Source organism: Pelodiscus sinensis, chromosome 2, assembly GCF_052426305.1.
Source record: "Pelodiscus sinensis isolate ZL-2025 chromosome 2, ASM5242630v1, whole genome shotgun sequence".
NCBI lineage: Eukaryota > Metazoa > Chordata > Testudines > Trionychidae > Pelodiscus > Pelodiscus sinensis.
In genome coordinates, this window is record NC_143053.1 from 37,026,981 (window position 1) to 37,049,282 (window position 22,302).

The window sequence follows — 22,302 nt, forward strand, 5'->3', positions numbered from 1 at the left end:
AAAGCAAAATGAGCTGTCTGGCCACAGCACACCCAGAGATCTTAGTGAAGAAGAAAACAGTTCTGAGCTCCAACCAGCTCTCCATCATCTCATCTATCTCCATGCTCCAAGGGAAAGCCTTGAATTTGCATGATGCAATGCACTCCCCCATTTGGATAAAAACATGTGTCTTTGCACTGTATTTTGCAAAATCTTTTGGAATTTAACAGAAAATTACCGCCTCTCTGTGGGCTTTTGAACTATCCCATAGAAATGAGTGAAGCATGATATCCCTGCCACAGAATTCTTCTGTGGGTTAGTTTTAAAAACCTATAGCAAGGACATTATTCTCTATTCAATTCTGCAGGATTTTAGAGTAATTTTATATCCCCTTATTACATCTCTGTAGTATCCTATTGGTTTAATTGCTATTGCTCTACACAAACTTTCCATACAAGTAAAAAATCGTATAGCATTTTTCGCAGGAGTAGGTAGTAGGTATGATATCCTAACCAAATTCCAGCTGGAATTATTTTTCAAAATTTATTTTTTCTGCTTAAACTCTCTTTACTGTTTCAGTTGAATATAGCCTTTTGCAGTGCTTCTTGTCCAGTGTTGCTGTATGCTAGTTGAAGGTTGCTGCCTTCCTTTTTAGAAGTGGCCGCATGTCACTGATAGGTGCAGGGATCTGAATATGTGGTGTGAAAAGTACGTTAAGTGATTTCATCCAAAGATGACAAAGTATCCATCAGCTCTGTCTTTAAACACTGGAGTGGTCAAATAGTATTTGGATTCTTTGGCAGACCATCAAGCAAAACACCTCTCCCTGTCCTCTCTCGCTACTGAGATCTGGCATTTCAACTGAGGGAGACACCCTGTCAGGACAGGCTAAGTGCAGTCCTGCTGTCCCTTACTCAAATAATAAGGATAACAACAATTCGTTACCCCAGCATTCAAGTGATCTGTAACCCCCACATCAGCCAAAACTGATCACTTGGGCAACACAGTGATGTAACTAGTTGACAGTTGGGTGGGTGCTGGGGAAATTCGGAGGAGAGGTGTAAGAAATCGCTGCTTACTGGCAAGCTTCTCTGTAGTGTATTCTCTCTTACTTCTTCATTCCATTTGCCCTGTTCACATGCCAATCTCCATCCGTTCCTTTATGCTGTCCATTATACCTGGCAAACGTCCCTTTACTCAGCCATGACCCTTGTCTCTTCAGTAAAAATAAACAAAAAAATACTCCACAGAATTGTAATTCTCCTTAAATATATATCTAAAATCATAGACTGATAGAAAAATGCTAAACATTATCATAAGAAATTATCCCTCTGAGCACAGCTCTCCTAAGGGACTGCAAGTTCTTGCTGTCTTCTTGTTTTTATACGCTGCCCTGCGTTATTGTCTCCTCTGGCTGTTCTAATCTTACTTAGACCCTGATCTTGCAGTCATGGATGGATCTATGTGGTGTGTCATTGGAATTCCAAATGGCCATAACACTTTGCCCTCATGCATTTCATTGCAGGATCCGGATTCCATATTGTACACTCTTCAATATACACCCAGGACTAGTCTGAGAGGTGCCCCACAGAAAGTGAACCAAAGGGAATGAGGGCAAAAATGACTGTGTGCCATCTAGATTGTGAGCTGCTATGGAGGGTAGCTGCATGCACTACCAAAGAGCAGCATCCCCACCAGGGGCAGATGACCGTTTTGCGGGGCCCAGGGCAGCATAATCTTGCGGGGCCGCCCCTTTGCCACGGCGCATGCGTGGTGACGCAACGCGCATGCGCGGTGGCGCCACGGCGCATGCGCGGGGCTTTTTGAAGCGCGGGGCCCGGGGCAGCCACCCCACTCGCCCTGCCGTATATCCGCCCCTGATCCCCACAGCTACCTGTGATCTTCTCTGCCACGTGAATCCGTTGCAATGCATGATCTGACCCCTCCTCTCCCGAGAACATTCTTACACTGGGGCTGGGACAGGGAGCAGGAGGAAGGCAGCATAAGTCTCTTAGGGTGTGTCTAGACTACAGGGTTTTGTCAACAAAAGTGGAATAAACCACTTTTTAGTCCAAAAGTGGACTAAACCAAGTTGATAAAACTATACCTGCATCTATACTACCGCCGAGTTCTGTCAACATAATGTCGACAGAACTCGGCAGTTTTGTCGACGGCAGTAAACCTCATTCTACGAGGAATAACGTGTTCTGTCGACAGGAGGCGTTATTGCATGTACTGTCCTTTGTGTCTACACTCTCATGTCGACAAAGCGGCTTGCTTTGTCAATAGAAATGGATGTAGCCTAGATGCTCTTTGTCAACAGAAGCTTTGTCGACAGTATCTGTCGACAAAAGCCTGTAATCTAGACGTACCCTTATTGTCAAGGGAGGATTTGACCACTGGTTTCACTCAGTCAAGGCTACTGAGAGGAAGGGGCAGGTGAGGTTAAACTTGCCAGGCCCTGTAATTGAAAGTAACTGCTTAAATGAAAGCTTGTGCCAGTATTAAATTCCTCTTTCCCCTTTTTGGCCACAGTGCTGGGAGTGATGCTGACACTACCTGGGCACTGCCAGAACCCAGAGATGAGAGCTTCACAGCATCTGTAGAGCACCAGTAATGGATTTGGCAGCATGAACTGTGCTCCCTCTATCATGGAAGGACTGAAGGGGAAAGGGGAGTTCACAATTGGATTATCCCTTATTGAGAGGGCAAGGAAAGAGGACATACAGGGGAATGGAAAGACATGGATCTATGAAACAAAGGGACCCTGGATTTTCTAATGTTTCCTGTACCTAGAACTTCGCTTGGCAGCTTCTGAACCTCAGACATGATATATGGGCTTTGATATCACTTACACCCAAAGAAAAGAGTGTAAGTCCACTGACTTCGTTGAGTTAGTCCTAATTTGATAACGATGTAATTAGAGGAGACTCAGGCACTACTAGCATCATTCTTGTCTGCAGTTGGCCATTTAGTCTTCCTCATTTCTCAGCCTGCTCAGTGAAGCTGTGTAAAGTATTTTAAAAAAAATATTTACAAGCATGGATGCGTGCACAGCTATCCTGAACGGCTATGACACTATTGATGGAACTCAGCAGGAGATGGAGGTCCATTTTTCCATGAGTCACTTTAATATTGACAGATTTTTATATACACAGTATTGAAAGTACATTCATTTGTGGACACTAATGAGATTCTTGTATATAGCAGCAGTGTCTTCTGTGGCAGATGGCATTGGGTTAGATTTGGATTTGTTCTTGTGTTGCTGGTTTGTATTTAAAATGTGCTAACTCATGTACAGCATGATTATGTTTATGGAAGGTACAGTCAAAGACCTTTGGAAGTAAATAGCATCAACATTTATTAAGCAGTGCTTTTGCTTCATCTACAAGCCAAAGCCACACATTCTAAGAAGCTTGAAAAAACTATTCTCCCCAACTACTCCTCCTTGACAAATTTCACACTAAAATAACAAGAAAAAAAAACTTGAGAAAACATTGATTTTCTTTCCTGATTAAAATAAACCGGCTCTTGCTATAGTTTGCAACTTCCTTCTCTGAAAATCGGTATCACAGATGATGGCAGCACTAGGAATGTAAGTAACTAGTCAAGTCAGTATTCGACTACTTGCTTCTCCCCTGCCTTACTCCCTCTGTATCAGAGGCAGCAAGGGGGTGGGGGAAGCAGGAGCCAGTACTGGGGGGAGCTGGCTTAAAAGCCAGTTCTCCCCAGCACGGTCTCCACAGTGTGGGGAAGGGAGGGTCAGGGGAGGCAGAGGCGCAGCGGTCTGGGACGTGACGGGAGTTGGGACTGCTCAATCCCAGCTCATAGCGGGTCCTGAACCTAACCCCTTTGTGGCTCCTTATTTAAAATGCAGAAGCACAGTGGTCCAAGATCCAGCTTGCACTGGGACTGCTCAGTCCTGGCACATGCCTGGTTTGGGACCTACCCCTGCCGTGGCTCTGCAGTTTAAATGTAGTAAGAGCCAAGCTACCTGCATGCCCGGCTCCTACTACATTTAAATTGCAGAGCTGCAGCAGGGCCCCTTATCGACTAATCATGTAGTTGGGACAAACTGTATTGACTACACGATTAGTCAGTTACCTATTTCTTATCATCCTTAGGTAGCACTGCTGTGGGATGAGGAATAATTGGTTAACTTGTGCTCACTCTGTTGGCCTCATTGCATTGGCAGCCAAAGCATAAGAAATCCAAGAGTGCAGGACCTACATAAAGCTGAGCTTTTAAATGTCATACATGGAGTGATAATTTGTGATTTTTAAAGAAGGTTCCACAGTTCTACAGAAGCCCATTTAAAAGTACTGTGTGAAATGGGCATGCACACAATGTTGCTTTGATCCCATAAAAGGAAATCTTCAGCTAATGCACACCAAAGCAGGCTAGTCCACTATGTGGTAGGGATGTTAAGTAACGGTTAATTAGCTAATTGAGTAGTCGATGGAATTTCCATGGACTAGTCGATTAGTTGAAGGGGGGGGGGGGGTACTTGCTACTGCTGCTGCAGCTCTGCGTTTTAAATGTAGTAACAGCTGCTGGGCTCTTACTACAATTAAAGTGCAGAGCCACAGCAGGGTTAGTTCCCGGGGCTGGCTTGAGCTGGGACTGTTCAGTCCCGGCTCATGCCAGTTCTGGGCCCACTGCGGCTGTTCCTCCTCTGCCCTCCAGCCCCTGCACTGTGGGGATGGTGCTGGGGGGAAATGGCTCTTAAGCCAGCTCCCTCCAGCACCGGCTCCTGCTTCCCCCTTTGCTGCCTCTAATATAGAGGCGGGGAATGGGGGATGGGGAGAGGAGAGGAGAGAAGCGAATAGTCACTCAACTAGTTGCTTACACCCCTACTATGTGGCACACAGAAGTGCTCCTTACTAGTACTTACTGGTACTCAGTTCAGACTTCAATAAAGTAGCAGAAAAGAAGTGTGGTTAACGGCTCAAAATCTGAATGGATCTCCTTATGAGAAATTATTGGAAATCCCTATCTGAGCCTATGGTGATAAGTGGCAGAATTAAGCTGTCATTCAATACGCATACTGTGGTAATGCTAAGAGTATATCCAGGTTGTGCTAGACACTGTCCTGATATATAGTAAGTGACGGTGACTGCCCAAAATAGCTTCCAGTAGCATGGACAATATGACTCAATAAGGACATCTGGTCCCATTTGACAGATACATTCCAAAGTATTAAGAAGAGATTTGTTACCTGCCGTTAAGAGCAAACAGCTGGGAATTATACATGAATTAAGAAGGGGAGTGAAATGGAGGTTCTAATTACATTCTACACTGAGACTCTCAGCTGCTGGATAGTATTCAGTACAACTTGACCCTTCTCCCACTGAAACCAGTAGCAAAATTTCCATTCACTTACATGATACAGGGCTATGTCTATAACTAATTAGCTTGAGATAGATCATTCCCTCTGCTTCTGTCAGCAGAGGGTACCCAGATGCCAGAGTGTCTCCTCAGACAACATGGAAGAAGGGCAGCTGTGACTCTGTGGCACTGTCATAAGCTTGCATACAAAAGACCATATGTTAGGTGTGTTGTGCCAACAAGCTTTCTGTGCACAGAGATGGCAGGAGCAGTCAAGGGATGACTGTGCTCTCCAGATTTCCCACACCCAACCATGTAGGCCACCCCCAAACCAAGTTCTACAGACCACATTACTGCATTATTAGTGTGTTTACCATTGAAGTCTGACAATGGATTCAATGCACAGTGAATCTCACTACCCCACCCTGATAAAAGTTGAAGGTAGTAGCCAATAAAGGAGCCCCCTATGGCTCCATGGGAAGAGATTCCCATCATTGGCCATAGCTCTATACAGATCTTGGAAAACTGGAGAGTTCAGAAAAATCACATCTCAGACCCATTCCCAAGGGAGAAAACTCTCACAACGGGATACTGAGCTTCCTGTCTTCTCTGAGCTGCTATTCTCCCCTATGGTTCACAGGTGCAGTATCTGTCTAGGCAACGTTCGGTTTGTGATTGATTGATTGATTGTGCTGTGTCATTCTTCCCTTATTTGCATTCCTGCAAAGGAAGCTAACAATTTTGGGGTAAGTATGTGACTTGTTTTCTTCTGTAGCTGTCTTTACAGGTACATTCATAAAAGGGTCTCAGCTTTTATGACAGCTTCTATTTAGCTGCTTGAAACAGCGTTTGCACCATCTGAGATGCTTATGACACGCCTACCTGAATAGAAGCTTTCAACAACACATCACCATAAATGTACTGAAAGAACAACCCCAGTTAAAACTGGGCTTGTGTTTTGTAAGTGGGGGAATGGTCCTGCTATTGAGGGGAACTTTCCTGGCTTCTACGCTACCCTGGTGAAATGGGCCAGTGAAAGGATCTGAGGCCCTTCTCCCACTTCCTTTACCGACAGGCCTCCCTGACCTCAGGGGCTCCCCTTCCACTCCCCTGTGTGGCAGAGTAAGCCAACAAGGCTGGGCCTAGCATTCCTGGGTGCTCAACCTCTAACCTTGTTGTGGTCACCTAGGGCAGGGGCTAGGGTGTCCCCACTCCGGGGTGCTCTGGTGTCACTGGATGTTTCCCTGACCTACAGCTCAAAGCAAATATAATTTATTAAACAGCAATCCATTTTTTTTTTTAAACAAAAGACTAAGGAAAAATGGAAACCACACCACTCCGCTCTGGCATGGAGACCCCACACACAGTGTCTCTGGAACATAAACACAGTTCCCAGTCTGTTCCTTGTAGCTCCCAGGCATCCTTCTCAGGCCCTGGCTCAGCTGCAGGGATGCTCTAGGTTGGACATTTACTCTGGGTGGCAGAACTCTTTTGCCCAGTGTCAACCCCTCCCTAGTCTGGCCTGCAAGGCCTCTTGGCTGGTGGAGCCCTGCCCCTCCCCTCTCCCCCAGCCTCTACCCTGGGTCCCCCTACTCTCCACTCCTGCTCACCACACCAGCTCCAGCATGCTCCAGCTCTAGCCCCAGCTCCACTCTGCTATGCTGCCTCTAGCTCCTGGGTTGCTTCTGTGGCTGCAGCCCAGCTCCCAGCATGGATCAGCTGCTGGGCTGGGTCTCTGGCTGGCATGGCTCTCCTCCCAGCTCAGCTCAGGCACCTGCTATCTCCTTAGCTCAGCACCACTCCATCCTAGCCAAGCAAATCCAGCTCACGTGGAGGATGGGACACGCTCCAGCCTCCTTACTCCCTCATTTGCCTGCCCACGCTGTCAATCAGGCTGACCTAGAGCTCTGCTCTCTTCCCATTGTTTCTGGGAGCCGTCAGGTTCAGGATCCTGATTTCTCATAGACCCTTCCCCTCCCTTTTAATACTGGGAGCTAACCAACCAAAAACCCTCACTGAGTTTTAGTAAGGGGCCAATAGTTCCATTAATTATTAATGAAGCTTGTAACAGGCAAGCTCTTGGTCCCATATCATAGAGGCTGCAGATTAAGAAACACTGCATCTCTCAGTGGCTATTCTAATTTCAACAAAGGTGACCCCTTTAATTGCATCGCCTCCACAGCAGGCTCTGAATTCACATCTAAAGATTGCTCTGTCTCTATTACAAAGCTAGATTGCAGCCCTGCTGCCCTGAAATAGTCAAGAAGAGAGAAAGGCATTATTCGCATCACATACTCTTCATCTGAATTAATGTGTAATTTTGCAGAGTAAAGGGGAAGCAATAAATATAACCTACACAACCTGTTATGCTGAACTGCTCATTACATATTGCATGCCAGTAGATGCCAGGTATCCCCTCTCTTTTCCAGTGCAATGATCTATGCACTGCACATTAAATACTTATTTCTCTACTGGGAAAACAGGCTGGTTGACTGATTCATCATAGGTCAGATTCCTTATTTTCTTCTGATGTTTTTATTATTGATTTGAAGATGAGATCTCTGAAACCTGATCTAGCACTATGATGCCAGAGCAACTGTATGCAGTTATTAATTCATATTCGTATTTCAGTAGTATTCACTAGTGCCAGTGAGGATCAGGGCCCTTGTGCCAGGTGATGTACAAACCCATAGGACAATATATTTACACTCTAACAAAATATTAAGGCATTTCTAATGCAAACTCCAGTTTTACATCTTCCTGTTAAAGATTGTTCAAAACTCCAAGTTACTGCTCAAGATTTATGAGATATTTTGAAAGGATCCTTCCCTACCGGAACTATTCATAGTGGAAGCATATTCTTTTCAGACAAAGCTGTTCTGCTTCAGGACACTCACAGAGCCCAAGGGAGAGAAGATGCTGTTTTGTTTTGTGTTTTGCATTAATTTTTAATGTTTAAAGTGAGGTTAGTGCTGGGATGAGAACCAGTGCTGAAACTGTTCGGAGTAGTATTAGCATAGGGAACATTGTTATAAAATGTGCTTTTTAACTTCACTTTACTTCATCAGATAGAGTGAAGAAGACCCGTCTGCTGAAACAGACAGACTCTGCAGCTTGGCAAAGGAGCTTTCAAAGATGACTTCTCTTTTGTAAAATGATCTAGAATTCATTCCGCCAGAGAAATTAGGTGGATTTTACTGGGTAAATCGCAGTTGCTTGTTTAAAACTCCAGTCTTTATAAAACAACCTTCCTCCAAATTCTTAATTACTACTATATACCAGTAATGGACAAACTTGGCTAGGAGTGGGTCGCAAGGGTGGCCGTCCCCAACTCAGTGGTCTGCAAAATTGCTGTAACCAAGGCAGTCTCCCTGGATAGGATAGCTTTGCTAACTGCACTTGCGTACCCAGAATTTGCAGGGTATGCAGACTGAACTGTAGCAGCACTTTGATTGGACACTCTCACAGTCAATGTTGTGTGCAATCAGCATACACCTCATCATTTCACATGCCCTTGCTTTACATGTCACTTTAGTAATATTGGTTGGGAAAAAAAACCTAAGTGGACGGAAACCAGCACAATCTAGAAACCCTGCACATGGGCAACAGTGAATAAAATGTCTTGAGGGCCACATATAGAATGTCAATGGGCTGCAGGTTGCCCATCACTGTTGTACACAGTGCAGTTGTTCCTATAGTATCCTGGGACAAACATAGCTACAAGGTGGGTGAAATAATACCTTTAGTGGACCAACTTCTGTTGGTGAGACGTCTTGGTTTTCGTGGAAGGACTGAGAGGAAAAGGTCAATTTATTATTGGATTATCACTTATTGAGAGGGACAGGAAAGAGGACATACAGGGAAAGGGAAAAAATATGGGTCTATGAAGCAAAGAGACCCTAGAATTTCTAATGCTTCCTCTGCTTAGAGCTTCTCTTGGCAACTCTAAATCTCAGATAGGATATATGGGTTTCAATGGGTCACTTTTCCAGATAGGATATATGGGATTTGATGGGTCACTTTTCCTTGTGTATAGGTCCATTGACTTCTCTGAATTAGTCCTGATTTGAAAACGGTGAAATTAGAGAAGACTCAAGCCATAAAGAGCTCTTTTTCAAATCTTGGAAAGTTACTTCCCACTGTCACAGCAAAATGTAATATGGAACAAATTGTTCAGCATAAGTAATTTGTACATATTGTAAGGGACCATTCAAATTAGAGTGACCAATTAACTTGCACTCATGATTGGCTTTACCCTGATTACTGGGGCATTTAGTGCACCAGATGCAGTGCACCACGTTACGACCTCCCTCCCTCCCCACGACACATCTTTCAAGACCCATGGAACCCTTCTACATGCCTATCAAGTGTGGTGTGCCGACTCCACCCAATAACTATGTGGGTGAAGCCAGACAATCACTATGCTTGCAAATGAACTCACCCAGGAAACTGATAAGACAAAAACACCCCACCATCTATGGGTAAACACTTTTTGCACAACTACCTCTCTATATCCCAGCTGTCAGTCTTCATTCTCCAAGAAAACCTACACAGCACTGTCAACTGACAAGCCTGGGAGCTTACATTCATTTCTTGATTATTACAGTTCAGGCCATGATTTTTCATGTCTAAACAATAAATTCAGTGTTTCAATCTGTAGCCCACTAGCCCCTCTTTTTTGTGTGCTACTACTGCATAGGTGTTATGGGGCCACTCTACTCTGAATGGTCCCTTATAACATGTGCTCGATACTTACGGTAAACAATCTGTTCCACCTTGCATTTTGCTATATCTTTCCCAGACCTGAGGAAAGGCTCTGTGTGGCTCAAAAGTTCGCTTCTCTCTGCACCGAAGTTGGGCCAATGAAGATATTACCTCACCCACCTTATCTCTGTAAAAAACTCCTAACTTTCATTTTCATACAGATAGCAAATAAAGGGGCTGCAGCTGGGATAAAAATGCATGATTCATATTCCCAGGGACCTTATAGCACCTTATGTCCAATATATTAATTTTACAGTTTTTTCATCAGACTGTTTGGTGCTTCTTTGGTAGTAAAGCAAGATTAAGGAAAAGCCTGGTTGTGGTAGAAGATAGCACATGCAGAACAGCACAGAGTCTCCTGAGGAACTATGCAGCTGCTCAGCAAAATCTTTGCACTCTACTTTCTCTGCAAGAATAACCACCCACTGCCCAGATAGTTCCTTTAGCTGCAGATTCAACAGAATTCAAGTAAACCCTGTATCAGATCAACAAACTGCACTTTCTGTATAATATGCTTGTGTAGATTCTTAACGAGCAAAGCCCAAGTGTGAAATGTATATTGTAAAAACAGCCTTTGGCCTTTGAATCTGCCATGTGGAACCCAATCTAAACAAAATCTGAGTCAGACTGTTTACTTATCCAGGTCATAACTGATAGAATATAATCAGAATGTCAATATATCGAGTTACATTGCCAAGGGCCTGAGTCCTCACTCTTACAAAATCAGGCTGACGTGAATTCAAGTAAATGAGTTTGTGACAGGGCACTATTAATTAGTAGCACCCTGATCTAGGTGCCGACTCCATAGGTGCTCCAGGGCTGGAGCATCCACAAGGAAAAATTAGAGAGGGGAGCACACACTGGCGCCACGCTCCCCCTTCTCCCATGGCATCTTTCACGTGCCTGAGGCCTGGCGCTTACCTACTCCTCCCCATCCCTTGTAGGGCTTCTGCAGTGCTGTGAACAGAACATTCTAGTTCTGGGAGCAAGAGTGGGGGAGGGCTGGAGATGGGGGAGAAGGTAGGGAAAAGATGGAGCGGGGCTGTAGTAGGGATAGGGCCTAGAACGGAGAGGGGGTGTTGAGCACCCCCCAGCAAGAAGAAAAGTCAGTGCCTGTGCTCTGATCACTGACGTTGCTGCAGCTTGAAGAAGGCTGCAGGCTCAGCTCTGAGCCAGTAGACACTTTCTGTTGGGTGATTGTGAGTCCCTGGGTAGTAATCAGCATGTTCCCTCTAATTTTTTTCCCATCTGTGTGTGGAATAAATGTTATGTGCACCAAGGCACATGCAGATGTGCACCACCAGTAGAAATACATGCTGCCAGCAGTGGACACTCTGTTAATCAGCTGGGCGGGAACTGATACTCATCTGGGTGGCTGCCCAGGAACACAGCTTACAGGGAACACTGGTAACCAGTGGGCTAATGGTATAATTGGGAAGATATAAGTGGAAGGAACAGGAAGTAATGGGGGAAATTCAGAGGGTGAGCCTGGGCTGAGGAGTCACAGCTGTGGGGAAGCCTGCATTATATTGTGATGTTTTTTAAGGAAAGAATAAATACACTCAGGCTGTGTCTACACTTGCGCGAAAGCGGCCGCTCTTGCGCAAAAACTTGCTGCCTGTCTACACTGGCCGCGTGTTCTTGCGCAAGTAAACTGATGTTCTAATGTATGAAATCAGGGCTTCTTGCGCCAGAGCTCTGATGCTCCTGCTCAGGAATAAGCCCTTTTGTGCAACTGTTCTTGCGCAAGAGGCCAGTGTAGACAGGTAACATGAATTTCTTGCGCAAGAAAGCCCTATGGTTAAAATGGCCACCAGAGCTTTCTTGCTCAAGAGAGCATCTACACTGGCATGAATGCTCTTGCGCAAAAGCACATGCCAGTGTAGACGCTCTCTTCTGGAAGAGTTTTTGCAGAAGAACTCTTCTGCAAAAGAGTTTTTGCGTGAGAACGCACCAGTGTAGATGTAGTCTCATAGTCACTGCTATGGAAAAAAATGAGTAGGTGCTTAGGCATCTACTGGCAGCTAACCTCCTCACCCCAGCACCTCTTACCTGCAAGTGGCCCCATTGGTCAACTCCTCCCTCTCACTCCCAGCACCTCTAAACACAAATTGAAATGTAATGAAACTCTCCTTAAAATTCAAAACAGATAACTGACTTGATTAGATTCAGAATCTCCTATGCCTAGTGGCACATATGGGAATCTGTTTTCCCTACTGCTATCTGGCCAGAGCAAGATGTTCAACTCCATCCTAAGTGGTCTCTGTGATAGCAGTATCTTCCTTGATCAACCAGTGCCTATGGGTGTATTTATTCCTGACCTACCTGTGATAGGTTCTCCATGCCTTCTTTTCCCTGAAGGCTAAATCCAGTTGAAGACATCCCTTGTGTTTCTGCCATGGGGTAGCCTAATGATATGGCCAAACTACTGCAGCTGTCTCCATCTAATTACGGAGTCTGCAGCTTGCTGACCCATGTGTCGCAACACTTTTGCATTGGTCACATGATCGCTCCTAAATTTCCAAGATTCTTTTTAGACCATGCGGGTGGAATGCACCCGCCTGTGTGCTTCCACGAGTTCTGGCAGTAACAGCTGATGTGGATGATGGAGGAAGCAGCAGGCATGGTGGTGGCTGAGCTGGGCTGGCAGTCATGAGATCTGGCAGTAACAGCAGATGTAAATGATGGCGGAAGCAGCGGGCAGGGTGGTGACAGAGCTGAGCAGTTGGCAGTATCAGAGGGATAACAGAGGCCTCGGGTGCTGTGAGCAGCATCCCAGGTGCCTGTTCGTCACTAGTAGGGCTGGTGGAGAAGGCTCATAGGGAGCTGAGTTTCAGGGCTGCACTGAGGAGAGATGTGGATGGGGACTTGGAGCAGAGGAAAGAGAGGGTTGGGTGAACCAGAGTGGATATAGAAACAGAGGATGAAGGAGTGGGATTGGAGAAGGTGGATCAACTGGATAAACATAGGACAATTTCTCTGATTGGGGAACAAGAGTCTCCCAAGCAAATGGGGATGATTACTTTTAAAAAAAAGACTCAGGAAGACAGGGCTAACACAGACAGTTCTACTGCCCAGGACAGTTGCGAAGGTCTGTGTGGTATGGACACAGCAACAGAGGAAGGAATTGCCTGAATCTTCAGAGGATTTGAGGCCCCTTGGGCAAAACAGGACAATAACAACGTAGGGGTTGTAATGAGATGCTGTGTTTGCCACTACTAAGTGGAATGTTGTGGGGTTGGTGGTGTTTTAGAGAGAGGCCCTGAAGCAATTGAGAGAAAAGGGTGGTGGTCAACAAGTCAGGAGGCTGAATTTGGGAGGTGGGATGGGACAGAAAGGTTGGAAAGAGAAGTAGGAGTAAATGAACAACTAATTGGAGATGGGCAGTGTAGCAGGGCAGCTGCCCTGTACTGGCCCTTTAAGAGCCAAACCCCAGCCTGGAGCAGGCCCGGGGAGTTCAGCCCAGCTGGGTGGCATTGGCCTATTAAGGCCCAGCTGGGAGCTATAAAAGGGAAGGGCTGCTTCAGCAAAGGCAGTGTGAGCCTGGCTGCCGAGGGAGCAGGACGCTCCCTGGAGCTAGGGCAGGGCTAGAGAGCCAGGCTGGGCCAGGGCGCTCGGACAGCCAGCCAGCCAGCCAGCCGACCGACCGACCGACCGACCGACCTGCCTGCTAGGCCTGCGGCAAGGCCTGCTGGAGAGACACCAACCCCCGGAAGGGGGGCTCAGAGCGAGTGACTTGGGCACTGCCGGAGGGCAGTGTGGCGAAGAGAGCAACGCGACCGGAAGATTCCAGAGGGGAAACGCCACGTGAGCGGAGGCCTGTGCGGGCGGAATGGACTGATTCCGAGGGGACAGACGATGGACCCCTGCTACGGTGGTGAGTGACCCCCTCACAGGCAGGGAGGTACATGGTCCATTTGCAATACATTTCCTTAACATCACAGAGAGAGTTCTTAGTAGCAGATCTAATATGGAAAGGCATGGGGAGCTTGTACCTATGGGACTCCTAGCAGCAGGGTCAAGAGAAGTCAACCTCTACTCTCATAACAACTCTTGGCTGGAGTTTATGAAGCACTATGGGACAGTGTTGGCAACTGTCAAAGGGGGGTTGGCAACATGTGGAGGCTGTTTCTTTAACTGCTCTAGACATAAAGAAAGTAAAAGTTCTTTTTAGAAACAGCACATCCATTGATGAAGATATTGAATAGCACCAGACCCAACACTGATCCCTGTGGAAACTACTCATTGTGCCCTTCCAGTGAACCATTGATAAATGTTGTGATAACTATGTGGGTAGTCCTACATCAGTGGGTTATAGATGTGGGTCTGAGGAATACTTTGCAGACAGTTGCTCTGAGATGTAGTGTTTCAAATGTTGGGAATATGGCTACAGGGCAGCTGTGTGCCACAGAAGGGACAGATGTTCCCACTGCAGAGTTGGGGGGCACAGAAGGGCGTATTTGGAGAGTCCTACTAGGATGGGATCCTGTTTCAGAAGCAGGACCATCTGGGGCTCAGTGTCTAGAGTTGGCTGCCTCAGTTGTACTTGGGGGGGGGGGGAGGGGATTTGAGGTGTAGCGCTCCAGACTGCTGGGGAAGATAATGAGGGCTGCAGGAACATGGGGAGGGAAGATTGTGGCTTGGCAAAGGAGATCAGTTTGGAGCAGGGATAATGAAAGTCCCATGGGAGCAGGGAGGTGTAGGAGGAGCAAAACTCCAGTGTGTCCTTAGAAGTGGAGAGGGAAAAAAGGCAGAAGGAAGTATCTGTAGGGAGAGGTGGGGAGGAGTAGGAGAGTTCAGTGATGGATCAGCCGCAAAAGGAGCGGAGCCTGATGGGTACCAGGGGGAATGTTTTTCCGGCAGAGCCCCAGCAGCAGCACCAGATGGCTTATGGGTAGGAAGGGGCTTCTTCTCCTTGGCTGCCCTCTGGGCTGTCTCTCTGCACCTTTCCCTGTCTTACTCCCCTCACAGTGTTGTCTCTGTCTCGCCAGCATCAGGCAATGCCATCTGACTGGCTGCACTGGCAGAGGTGGAACTCTTTGGTACAGCGGAAGCAGGAAGGCTGGAGGAGGAGACAATAGGTAGAGAAGGAAATGGTGGAGTTAAAAGAAGTGCTTATATCAGCAAGACAGGCTGCAGTGTCTCAGAGCAGTCATGCTTTATTATGGGAAAGATCACCTCAGTCCTAGCCTTGACCACACCCTCTCCTCAGTCAGGGACTCAGGAGGTAATAGGGGAGGGGCAGAAGCATCTGACTCAGAAGTCAGTGGTAAAAGGGGAAGAGACCATCAGGAGCCTTAGTGTTGTAGTTAAAAACAACAGTGAAGGGGAAACAGTTGTTGCTAGAGTAAGAGTGTACAAAAGCTGGCACCAGATTTTTCTCCCATAAAAATGAAAAGGAAGGCTAGGGACATGTTGGGGCTTAGACATACAGAAGGGAGATGTATCACAGACCCTGGGGAAATGCTGGATGTGATCCAGGTTTATTATGCCAAATTACTTGGGCCCAGGGAGAAGAGCAAAAACAGCAGACATCTGTACACAGGGATAAGGAGAGTGCGGGTAACTTTCTTGAATTCTGTGGCAGTCTCTACCGCAAGTTCCAGTAGAAGAAGCAGAAGGTTTGTGCACCCCTGTGCAGTGTCAGGAAGTTTTTGAAGCAATTCAAGCTTTAAAGAAAAGCGTATCCCCAAGTAGAGATGGGCAACAAGTGAATTGTACCAACCATGGCCAGTGGTTTTTCAGCCAGGTGTGTAATCTGGCGCTAGGTAGGAGGGAGTTGAAGAGATGGCTTAAGGAGGGCTTCTTGATCCTGCTGAGGAAAGGTGGGGGTAGTAGGTTGCAGAGGGAGAATAGGTTGTGATTAGAAAACTGGAGACCTTGCCCTGCTGAATTCAGGTTATAAGATTTTAGTAAAGGTGTTCCTGATGCACCATGGTAAGGTGGCTCTAACACTGATCCATCTGGCTCAGGCCAGTGCAATCTAGCATAGGCTGCTAGCAGATCCATGGTGCAACCTTGAGGGGTATTTGAGGCAGGGCAGCAGGACACTGGTCAGGTTTTGTGCATTCCCTGGATCAACATCAGGCCTTTGATAGAATACTACATCAGCTTCTGTAGGATGTGCTACAGAACTATGGGATCCTGAGTTATCTTCACCTCTTGGCTGCCGATGCTGTACATGGGGTACTAAGCTACCCTTTGGTTAATGGCTGGCTAGGGCAGAAAGCATGTCATGGAGATCTGGGGTCAGGCAGGGCTGTCCTGTGAGCCATCCAGCATGTTCTGATCTGTTTGTCTCTGCTCAAGGGGAAGTGACTGATATTTTTAAGCCATGAGTAAGTACTGCTGGTGAACAACTCTGTCAGAAGTGATCAAAGAGCTGAGCGTAGGTTCCTGACAAATCAGGATGAGGTACATAAGGAAACCATTTATATTATGTGTGTCTCCATGCTGTGTTGTGCTGTCTTGTTCCATTTATTTATTTATCAGGAGAAAACACTACAAAAGCTTTAAAAGTACAGACAGCTGTGCTAATTAGCTAGGAGAATCCATCCTTTGCTTCCTGCTAGAGCTTGTAGTGATGGAAGTTCCAAGCTCAAATATACCAACTGGGTAAATGACAGCTTCAGCAAGCAGCATTAAGCAATTACATCAACACTCCTGCTATGGTGGAGAAAGCATATACTATAGGGGACTTCTTATTGTGTTACACTAGCTCTAGAAAGCTGTGGAGATGTCTGATATTTGGAAATACACCATTCATTGGTGGCAGGCTTCAGATACCATCCACATTATTCCCTCCCATAACAGACATCAAACTTACTGGGACAAGTTCTCCCCCTTTCAGGTAGGGCTACAAGTTACCCCAGTCCTAGGGCCTCACTGAAGTTGCAGTGAAGCAGGGAATCAAACTGATGGGCCCAGATCCACAAAGGGACTTGGACATTGGACACCTACATTTTAGGTACCTAGAATAGCACTAGAATAACAGGGGGTCTCGCAAAGCTTGATTTAGGCTCCCTATACAATGCAAGGGGAGAGTGCCTAAAAATGGGATCCACAAAGCCATTGTACTAGGCTAGTCTCCACCTAGGCTAACCAATGGGACATGCCAATGAAAAGGGTGTATCCTAAGCCCCATTTCTGTCTCAAAATAGATGCCTAAGCCTGAGCTGCAGGAAGGCACCTGTCTCTGCTTATGATCCATAATCAGCAATGGCTCTCCTGGAGTCAGGCAGTTTAGGTGCCCAAGGTGTTTCTTGCAAGAGATGCTGGAGAAGGCAGTGGTGGCACTATCTACTGTCTTGTGACCTTTCACCCAGTGATTAGGGTGGTGCTCTAGGATGTGGGAGGTACAGGTTCAACTCCCCACTCTGCCTGATGGTGAGAGAGAATTTGAACAGGAGTGGCCATCTCTAATCACTGCATTATGGGATGCTTTAATGTAAGCTCTGTCAACCTCTCCTGTTGAAGCTGGTACGCTTTGGCTAATACTAAGTCATTGCCCCAGAGAAGAAGTAAGAGGGAGTCTAGAGTCCAGTGGTTGGAGCTTCCATCTCGGGGGTTAGATTTTAACAGGAGTCTCCCACCTCACAGGCACAGATTAAAATTGAGCCTGGTTGCCTCCCTCCCAGGTGAATGCTCTAACTGGACTAAAAGTTGTAAAGGAAGTGACACCACCTCCTCCTCTGTCCAGATTTTGAATGGGACCAGATCCAGTAGGCTTGTTCAGTGCACACCTCCTGGACGGGGTCCCACAGACAATATAGACCAGGGAATGCCTGTCTGTCTCTGCTTTGTGGATTACATTGGAGCTTAGGTGAGACAGGCCTAGAGTGAGATGGTATACTGCTGATGGAGGCAGAAACACAGATCTTTAGGGAGCTTTTATCTTGAAAATTTAGGAACCAAGTGAATTCAGGCACTTAGGCTATGTCTAGACCATGGAGTTTTTCTGGGATACAGGAGATATCCCAGACAATCTCCACCACGTCCAGGGAACGCATCTGCTCTTCCGACAGTTTTTGCAGAAGAACAGACACGCTCTTTCAGAAGCCCTGTCTTCCTCATGCCACGAAGAAGAAGGGGTCTTCTGAAAGAGAAGGTTTTTCCAAAACTTGGCCCAATGTAGACAGGCCAAATTTCAGAAAAGCCTCTTCTGACAAAACTATTGGAAAAAGGCATGCAAATTGTGGAGTGCAATTTGTGTACCTTTTTCCGATAAAAAGCGGCAGTGTAGACATAGCCTTTGAGGGTTAGGCAGCAGCCAAGCAGGGGTTTTATGGGTCATAGTAGCAATTACATCTGAGGAGCCTAAATCTCTTTGTGGATCTGAGTCAAGATGCTTGCTTACTTCTGATCTGTAACAAAAGGGAAGACTCCTAGCTTCCTGGGTGGCAGCTCTCCTCCTGAGGCTGGCTTTGGCATCTATTTTCCTCAGCTGAGCCAATGAGGGAAGCAACAGCATCACCTCCACATATGATAAATGGGTTGGATGAAGTGGGATGCCAGCCCTGAAACAGAGGAGGAGATGCGTGGCTGTATGAATTGCACCCACTTGCCTTAGCGTGAAGTGGGTCCCCTAACAGTATGGGAGTGCTTGTTTCTGGCACTTTCCAGTCCTTGTTAGAAACATACATGTGATTGCAGTTGGAGTACCAGCATTGCAACCCTGACCAGACTTTTCGTTAATTGCTCTGGGGCTTACGTGGGAGATAGGCATCTGGACAAGAGCAAGGCTGTACTGGGTCTGCCCAGAGGCACCAAGGGAACTTCCTGCAAAAATTTGGATGCTGAGAGAGTTTAGGCTCTTACTGTCACAGTGGGAGGTTGTAGACTGCAGTGAAGCCTAAAATTAGGACTTAGATGCCTATCTTTGTGAATCTGGGCCTCAGCCACTTCCAAAGGCAGGTTATTGTACACTTAGTCTTGCCCACACCATCTGCTGTCGTTCACTATTTTTGCAGCTAGTTTTACTAACTGAGAATCAAAGATTCCCACCTTGCAATGCTATTCTTCTTACGGGAGGCCATTTACCCAGCAGCAGGCTGAAAGCTAGCTAGCTGACATGTTTCATCACTGTTGCTTTTCCTCCATCTTTGCTGCAGGCAGATTTCTGACTGGCAACTCACTTGTTCTTTCACACTTGCTGTCCCCACCCATTAATCTCTGCAGCAAGCAGCTATGAGCTAAGTTCCTTTCCGTGGCCCTGGCTTTCATAGCAACTTCAAGAAACTATTTAGGTCAGTTGCAAAATGCTTGTTTCTGGCACTTTCCAGTCCTTGTGAGACGCATAAAAGTGTGATTGCAGTTGGAGTACCAGACACCAGCCCGCAGCCCTGCTTCCAATATCTAGCCATGTGACCTTTTTCACTAAAATCTTTCTTCCAAGTGCAAGTGGAAGTTCACTAGAATGCTAGAACTCCTTTGTGATAAAGCAGCTTGGAAAGGTGCTCGTGGACATCCCAGCTTTTTTCTCAGTGGTATGTGTGGTGGGTTTCCTCCAGGATGCCACTTGGAACTGGGGTTCCACCGAGCTCTGACTCACCAGTCTGGGCTCCCTCTCACACGGTGCTGCTGTGAAATACTGCAGACTCGCTCCCAGTACTATGCTTCCACCAGCATTCACACAGATAGGGACACACCCAGCTGCAGTTGCATGCAAGCTTTGGCCCGCCACAGCATGAACCATCAATAGACAGGCTACAGCCAGAATAACCACCAGTTTCCCAGACTAGGACCTCAGAGTAGTACTATCCTGCCCTGGTCAAAACTCCGACTAGTATGAATTTACTATCCAGTTTGCCTCACCCTCACTGTAGAGAAGAAATGCAATAGCCTTTGCTCCTTGAGCTAAGATCTCTGAGCACTTCATTCAAACTCACTGGTATAGCTAAAGTAAGAATAAGTTAGGTTAAGTGATTATAAGCGATAACAAACAGATCAAACCAGATTGTTTAGTAAAGAAAGAAAAATGCAAACTAAGCTTAACATACTAGAAGGATAGGATTCGAATTAACGCTCTCACCTTGACTGATGACACAAGCAGGTTTACAGATACTCAAGCTACAACTTGCAGCTGCTTTGGAAGCCTGGGTATTCCAGGCTGCATACACAGGCTAGAAATCTCTTCCAGCCCTTCCTCAAGCTCATTCTTATGTTCCTTGGGTGTTTCCAGGTGTTTCCTTGTGTGGGGAGTGAAGAACAACCAATGATGTCAATCCCTGCCTTAAATAGTTTTAGCATATGGTGGGAACCTTTTGCTTCAAACAAGGTTCCAGACTAGTTTGTAGAAAAATACATCCCAAAATGGAGTCCAAAGTCATGTGGTCTGGTCACATGCCCTTGTATGCCTTGCTGAGTCATCACCATTACTTACAGGCTCTCTGGAAGGCTTACCAGGTGGGGAATAAGTTTCTTCTAAGCCTCTCGCAGATGGCTATTTAGATTGGAAAACTTTGCCTAGGGGGTTTTACCCAGGTGTAACTACATTTAAACTATTGATACATAGTTGTGATGGGGCGCATGCCATGTCCCTCCAGATTTGGCCCCTTGAATCTTAGCTGAATCAGGGACACTTCAGTCTGATACTATCCCCATATTCTTTATTCATGACTAGTTTCCCCCCACCAGTTTCAGCTATACACAGGCTTTACAAATGGTTGGCTTGTCACAGACCTGGCTAGCATAAGACGAGGAAGCATCTTCCTACTGCCCCTGCCTCCCTTTTTTCTCACTTCCTTCCAACCTTACAGCTCCTGCTAATGAGACTGGCATGTGCTAGAACTTACCAGGAAAACGTAGTGCTGTTCACCAAGCCCCAATCCATTCTCACAGACTGGGGCTGGAGTGGCAGGAGCTGACTATTGTGGCAGGGAATATAATCCTTAGTCAATATTCATAACTTCAAATACAAGTATGATACATACAAATAAGATAATCCTATTCAGCAAATCATTGTTCCAAAGACACTTTACATGACCAGTCTTGTACAAAATGCAGCATAATTATGCTATAATCATATAACAATATCACTGAAGAATATGAGTGCAGTGTTACAGTATGTACCTATGTTCATAACAGAAAATGGCCTAGATACAACCCAAGTTTACCATGGCATAAAGCAAGGTGCAAGAACCCCAGCAAAGGGAAAGTCTGTCAGGGGAGGAAGTTGCGCTTATACAGTGTCACAGCTACCCTCTGCTTGGGAGAGTGTTGGGATTCAGTCCATCTCAGGAGATAGGCATCCCAGTCTATAGGGGACATGGCTGCATATTTGTTAGCAGCCTCTACCAACAGAGTTCCCGTGAAATCCCAGCCATAGCCAGCTTAATTTCCATCTCTACCAGCAATCACAAGAGAGGGGCAGCAGCAGTGCTACCAGCTGACCATTGGGATGACTCCTTCTTGTGGCACAGAATTGAACAGGCACAAGAGGTGTAAATGACCCAGCTTAATGAGTCTGGTATAATATATACCAATCAAACAGCCAAAAAAGGGAGGGACGGGTTCCCACACATTTCAGACAAAGCTGCTGGGGGCATAGGAGTCAAATAAGAAAAATACTCTAGGATCTGATTCCACTTTATAACCATCAAAATGAGCAGAGTTAGTGTTATCCTGGGGTCCTGACCCCAATCATTTATTTCAGTGATGTACTATAGTGAAGCACTATAAGCCTTCATTCAAAACGTTTCCCACCATAACTTTTGCAGTGGCACTTGGCCTCAGCCATCGTCCTTAGTTATTAACTCTTGTTCAGTTGGTTATTTTTATAACTGTTTGCCTGGATCCAATACAGGCATTAGTTACTATAGGTACTTGGAACAATGAGGTGGAACATCACACAAATTATGGGTGTCTTAGTTTTTTATTCAGTGCTGTACATAAACACCATGAAAGATACTAAGAGTTACAAAATCTCATAGGCAGCTTGTGTCTGTGGAGTGGGGAAAGGGTGCAGGGAGGGCCATCTAGAGGGAGGGGGTCCCTCCCTCTAGGAGCACTCCATTTAGCAATTAAAACTTTGGTGGGGGTGCTGGGGAGCACTACTACGAGTCACCTATGCTCACAGCTAGGACACTGTGATTATACCCTCCCTGTAATGGGGTCTACAAAGTCCATATTGAACTCACAGGGGCTAAAGGACAATACTGGGCCCAAGTGGCCTGCCTCTCTGGGCCTGCCAAGCAGGCTCTGACAGGAGGAGTGGGTTAAAAGTTGTTCAGA

General features: G+C 46.3%; 1 long non-coding RNA gene across 1 annotated transcript in view; it reads right to left on the reverse strand.

Moving 5' to 3' along the window:
* LOC142826974 (uncharacterized) overlaps positions 1-20,382 on the reverse strand; it is a 56,066-nt gene extending 35,684 nt beyond the window's left edge. The window contains exon 1 of the long non-coding RNA XR_012901285.2: positions 20,102-20,382. This is a non-coding gene — a long non-coding RNA (uncharacterized LOC142826974). The remainder of the gene's footprint in view (positions 1-20,101) is intronic.
* Positions 20,383-22,302: the final 1,920 nt, after the last annotated feature.